The following is a 6,360-nucleotide window of genomic DNA, read 5'->3' on the forward strand; positions in this document are numbered from 1 at the left end:
GTGTCTCCCTAATCAAACACACCTGATTCAACTCATTAGCTCATTAAAAGAAACTCCAGGACCTGAAATGGGTGTCAGATAAGGGAGACATACAAAATGTGCAGTGTTGGGGGATGCTCAGGACCAGGGTTGAGAAACACTGCTCTAGAAGCTTGCGTTCTGCAAGTGAACGGCATATTATTGTTCATCCCAAAGAGGCACAAAATCACTTTCACTGACTTTTTCATTAACTGTTCCCTCCTGGTGGAAAACACATCTGTTCCACCTTTATTTGTCCCGCTAACTCTAGCACTATCTATTCTAATTCTATTCTTTATAAAAAATAAAAAAAAAACTTGCCCCTTTTTGCCCCTCATTTTTAGGTGTTTCCAAAATGTGATGGCTCTTTTCTCAGTGCGCATTAGTAAGAGGGTATTGGCCTAATTCTGCCCTGCAGGCGTTGTTTGGTGTGCTCCTCTGTACTCTGAGGAGACTCTTACAGAACTCCGCATGCACGGCTTCAATCTGAGTTTTGTCCCATTTTTCGAATTGGTGATTTAGGAGAGGACCCCACACTTCACTGCCATATAATGCAATAGGTTCTATGACTGATTGGAATATTTTGAGCCAGATTCTAATTGGTATTTCAATTTTTGGGCAGCCCTGCCTCACACCCACATCTCTCTCTCTCTCACACACACACACACACACACACACACAGACACACACTTATGCTCGCTGTCTCTCTCTCACACACACTCTTATGCTCTCGCTCTCTCACACACACTCTTATGCTCTCGCTCTCTCACACACACTCTTATGCTCTCGCTCTCTCACACACACTCTTATGCTCTCGCTCTCTCACACACACTCTTATGCTCTCGCTCTCTCACACACACTCTTATGCTCTCGCTCTCTCACACACACTCTTATGCTCTCGCTCTCTCACACACACTCTTATGCTCTCGCTCTCTCACACACACTCTTATGCTCTCGCTCTCTCACACACACTCTTATGCTCTCGCTCTCTCACACACACTCTTATGCTCTCGCTCTCTCACACACACTCTTATGCTCTCGCTCTCTCACACACACTCTTATGCTCTCGCTCTCTCACACACACTCTTATGCTCTCGCTCTCTCACACACACTCTTATGCTCTCGCTCTCTCACACACACTCTTATGCTCTCGCTCTCTCACACACACTCTTATGCTCTCGCTCTCTCACACACACTCTTATGCTCTCGCTCTCTCACACACACTCTTATGCTCTCGCTCTCTCACACACACTCTTATGCTCTCGCTCTCTCACACACACTCTTATGCTCTCGCTCTCTCACACACACTCTTATGCTCTCGCTCTCTCACACACACTCTTATGCTCTCGCTCTCTCACACACACTCTTATGCTCTCGCTCTCTCACACACACTCTTATGCTCTCGCTCTCTCACACACACTCTTATGCTCTCGCTCTCTCACACACACTCTTATGCTCTCGCTCTCTCACACACACTCTTATGCTCTCGCTCTCTCACACACACTCTTATGCTCTCGCTCTCTCACACACACTCTTATGCTCTCGCTCTCTCACACACACTCTTATGCTCTCGCTCTCTCACACACACTCTTATGCTCTCGCTCTCTCACACACACTCTTATGCTCTCGCTCTCTCACACACACTCTTATGCTCTCGCTCTCTCACACACACTCTTATGCTCTCGCTCTCTCACACACACTCTTATGCTCTCGCTCTCTCACACACACTCTTATGCTCTCGCTCTCTCACACACACTCTTATGCTCTCGCTCTCTCACACACACTCTTATGCTCTCGCTCTCTCACACACACTCTTATGCTCTCGCTCTCTCACACACACTCTTATGCTCTCGCTCTCTCACACACACTCTTATGCTCTCGCTCTCTCACACACACTCTTATGCTCTCGCTCTCTCACACACACTCTTATGCTCTCGCTCTCTCACACACACTCTTATGCTCTCGCTCTCTCACACACACTCTTATGCTCTCGCTCTCTCACACACACTCTTATGCTCTCGCTCTCTCACACACACTCTTATGCTCTCGCTCTCTCACACACACTCTTATGCTCTCGCTCTCTCACACACACTCTTATGCTCTCGCTCTCTCACACACACTCTTATGCTCTCGCTCTCTCACACACACTCTTATGCTCTCGCTCTCTCACACACACTCTTATGCTCTCGCTCTCTCACACACACTCTTATGCTCTCGCTCTCTCACACACACTCTTATGCTCTCGCTCTCTCACACACACTCTTATGCTCTCGCTCTCTCACACACACTCTTATGCTCTCGCTCTCTCACACACACTCTTATGCTCTCGCTCTCTCACACACACTCTTATGCTCTCGCTCTCTCACACACACTCTTATGCTCTCGCTCTCTCACACACACTCTTATGCTCTCGCTCTCTCACACACACTCTTATGCTCTCGCTCTCTCACACACACTCTTATGCTCTCGCTCTCTCACACACACTCTTATGCTCTCGCTCTCTCACACACACTCTTATGCTCTCGCTCTCTCACACACACTCTTATGCTCTCGCTCTCTCACACACACTCTTATGCTCTCGCTCTCTCACACACACTCTTATGCTCTCGCTCTCTCACACACACTCTTATGCTCTCGCTCTCTCACACACACTCTTATGCTCTCGCTCTCTCACACACACTCTTATGCTCTCGCTCTCTCACACACACTCTTATGCTCTCGCTCTCTCACACACACTCTTATGCTCTCGCTCTCTCACACACACTCTTATGCTCTCGCTCTCTCACACACACTCTTATGCTCTCGCTCTCTCACACACACTCTTATGCTCTCGCTCTCTCACACACACTCTTATGCTCTCGCTCTCTCACACACACTCTTATGCTCTCGCTCTCTCACACACACTCTTATGCTCTCGCTCTCTCACACACACTCTTATGCTCTCGCTCTCTCACACACACTCTTATGCTCTCGCTCTCTCACACACACTCTTATGCTCTCGCTCTCTCACACACACTCTTATGCTCTCGCTCTCTCACACACACTCACTCACTCACTCACTCACACACACACACACCGGTGTGTCGCAGCATGTGACTCTCATGCGCCTCATAAATCATTATCATAAACGCACACTCTGTGAGGAATGTTCAGACTACACGAGCAAAACTCAAAGTCCTGACATTCTGGTCATACAGCTGAACACATTTGACTTTTTAAAAATGTTCATTAATTAATTAGTTAATTAATTTTGTTTCGTTTTTTCATATTTGTATAAATACTGTCACCACGAACACTGTATCACTGTAGAAACATGCTATTGAGGTTTGTACTTGAATTTCGTGCAATTAAATAAAAGACAACAACAAACATTTGACTGAATTTGTTTCATGATATTCTTCTGGTCAAACGCTTCCAGTAATATTTTTTTAGATTACTATAAAATGAGTATAAAATGTTTTTGTTTTTTTTTCAATTGGATGTTGGAGCAAAGCTCCTTTAGCAGTGTTTGAAAATGTGTTTTCATGACTTTACTATTAATCTAACGTTTGGAAAATAGACAGAATTAAGAAAAAGTGTACTATCGCTTCTTATATAAAACAGTAAGATTAATATTGTTATATAAAATGTAATTATATTAAAATAACTTTATGTCCTAGGCCTATTTATACTGAATAAAACGTTAATGTTCTGGACACGTGACTGTATCCGTGTGTGTTCGAGGCTCCGCCCGGTGTCCGGTTCGCCGTCGTGACGTCACTCGCTGGACCGTCGGGGCGGGGGGCGCGCGCAAACACCGCGGCCAGCGGAGACTTTTTCCTCTTGATTTTTCCTTTTCTTCTCCCTAAAAACACCCTCATCGGCCCCAAAACACGCCGAGCGAGCCTCCCGGCGGCCGAGGAGCTCCGTCACCGACAGCATCGCGGGCGATCGGGCGCGCGGCCTCCACCGGAAAGTTTGTCTCCGCGGCTAACGGACTTCACGAGAGAGGGATCCGGCACTCACCCGCGCGGATAACGGAGAAATAACGTCAAATACCGTCAAAGTCTGCGTGTAAATATAAATAGAGTGAAAGTCGGAGAGCCGCAGCGCCCCCGCCCGAGTCCTCCGGTAAACTCACGGTAAACTCACGGTAAACACACGGTAAACTCACGGTAAACACACCGGAGGATCGGCACTCGGTGAAGGTGAGTCATTTCCCCGCACCTTTCCCTCAGATCTCTGAGAATAACATTCTTTAAACTAATATAGTATACTGTCATATCAAATAATAGTCATAAAATCTAATGTTTTGAGATGGAATAATTTCTTAGATGTTTAGACGAAAGGTTTGCTTATGTGTTATGATTTGGCTTTTATGACTGATACAGTGAGAATATATCCAGAGACTCAAACTGAGTTAAAAATATGAATTTGCTGCAGATGCTGATATTTCTATGATGAGATAATGATGCTTGTAATGTAAATCAGTGAGATCTTTCTAACAGTGCAGCAGATACTGAAAATGATCTAAATATCAGTCGTGGCTCTATATCTCCAGTAATCTTAGTAAAATGAGAGTGAAATGATCCAAACATATAATGCAGTGATTGAGAGCTGAAGAAATAAAGGCTCCTCAGAAGATGTGAGATGTTCTGGAGGCTTGTGAAGATCATTCCTCCGCTGAGGAACAGTGAAAGTAAAGCTTCTGGAAACAAACGCTCCTCAAAAGATCCTGAGGATCAGATTTGAGACTCTAAAACATGATTGATGGAGAATCAAGTAAAGCTGAGCTGCTTCAGTCCAGTAAGAGTTCATCTGGAGATATTACTGCAGTTATTCTGACGCTTACTTGATCAAAACCACTCAAGATCTGACTACAGTTACACTAAAAGAGCTTTTACTGAATAAACAACTCTAAACTATCAATCAGAGACAGAAGACATGGAGGAGATCGAGTGCGAAACAGCAGAGTTTGATCATGATCATCATTTAGAGCTTTAGAAATGTGATACAGTGGCTTTATAGAGTTAATAAGTTAATTGAGTTGTAATGATTAAAGTATTTGCATGGCATTTTATTATCCACCTTTTTCTTCAACGCGGAAGTAAGCTATGGGTGAGACTTCCGGTTCATTAGCCGCTGAAGGGAAATAACGAGGAGAATAACAACGTGCAGTAAACGGTAAAACTGCTTGCATTATAAACCTGTGTGTTCGTAATTAAGACAACACATTCAAATAATATGGTAAGACACACCAATCTTCAATATCAAGCAAAACGAGCGGTTCTGTACAGCTAAATATAGCTGGACGCGGATGAGACCGGAAGCCAGACACAGAATTTACAAATGGCGGCGCCCATTTTAACGGGAAGAAAAAGGAGGAGTCTCTAGTGCATGTGCTTAATTAAATCATCCTATATAATTATGTAATTCTAATAATATTTCACATTTTTTACTGTATCAAATAAACGCAGAAGAGACTTCTCACTAGTCTTCTGTTCTCAACAGCCGTCGCTTCAGGGTTTCTGGGAGTTTGATGTGATTGACAGAGGAACGTTGAGCTCTGATTGGTCCGGAGGGACTGATCCTGATTGGCTGTTATTTTGTGTTTCAGGATGGCCGCCTCAGTGAAGGTAGCGGTGAGAGTTCGGCCCTTTAACTCCCGCGAAACCAGCCGAGATGCTAAATGTGTCATTCAGATGCAGGGAAGCTCCACCTGTGAGTCTTTACAGTACAGTTATTATCAACATTTCTTCTTATTACATTTTCTTAAATACTCAATTTTTGTATTTTACAGTGAAATATTACAATAGCGATAGTTTGTATTTTGTTTAATATTTTAATTACTAATCATAATAGCAATAATGATATAATATATATTATTATAATAATAGAAGAATAATTGCAATACTAGAATTATACTAATAATATGATTTAAATAAAGATTATATTTTATAGTTAAATATAGGTAAATAACCAGACATTTTTTTTGCCAAATTGAGCAACCGTACAAGCACAGCAAACCTGAGGCTTGTTTAAATGCATTTTAATCCACAACTGCACTTTTTATTAGAAATATCACAGTCTGCGATGTCTTAGAAGGGAGCGTGAGCTGCACATCTTCTGAACGTCTCACTCTGTTGTGTTTGTCGTCTCACAGGCATCTGGAACCCCAAACAGCCCAAAGAAGCAGCCAAGAACTTCAGCTTTGATTATTCGTACTGGTCTCACAGCTCGGTAAGATCCTGCGCTACTGTTCACTGCTGCTGTCTGAGCTCCTGTGCCTCTGAACTCACTGTGTGTGTGTGTGTGTGTGTGTGTGTGTGTGTGTGTGTGTGTGTGTGTGTGTGTGTGTGTGTG

General features: G+C 43.8%; 1 long non-coding RNA gene across 1 annotated transcript; it reads left to right on the forward strand.

The window, feature by feature from the left end:
* The first annotated feature begins 3,745 nt into the window (after positions 1-3,745).
* On the forward strand, positions 3,746-6,280 carry LOC107679375 (uncharacterized). Its single transcript, XR_001633052.1, has 3 exons — positions 3,746-4,205; positions 5,615-5,718; positions 6,161-6,280. It is a non-coding gene; the product is annotated as an uncharacterized LOC107679375 (long non-coding RNA).
* The last annotated feature ends 80 nt before the right edge of the window (positions 6,281-6,360 follow it).

Source organism: Sinocyclocheilus anshuiensis, unplaced genomic scaffold (genome assembly GCF_001515605.1).
Source record: "Sinocyclocheilus anshuiensis isolate Anshui unplaced genomic scaffold, SAMN03320099.WGS_v1.1 scaffold2162, whole genome shotgun sequence".
In the NCBI taxonomy this organism is placed as follows: domain Eukaryota; kingdom Metazoa; phylum Chordata; class Actinopteri; order Cypriniformes; family Cyprinidae; genus Sinocyclocheilus; species Sinocyclocheilus anshuiensis.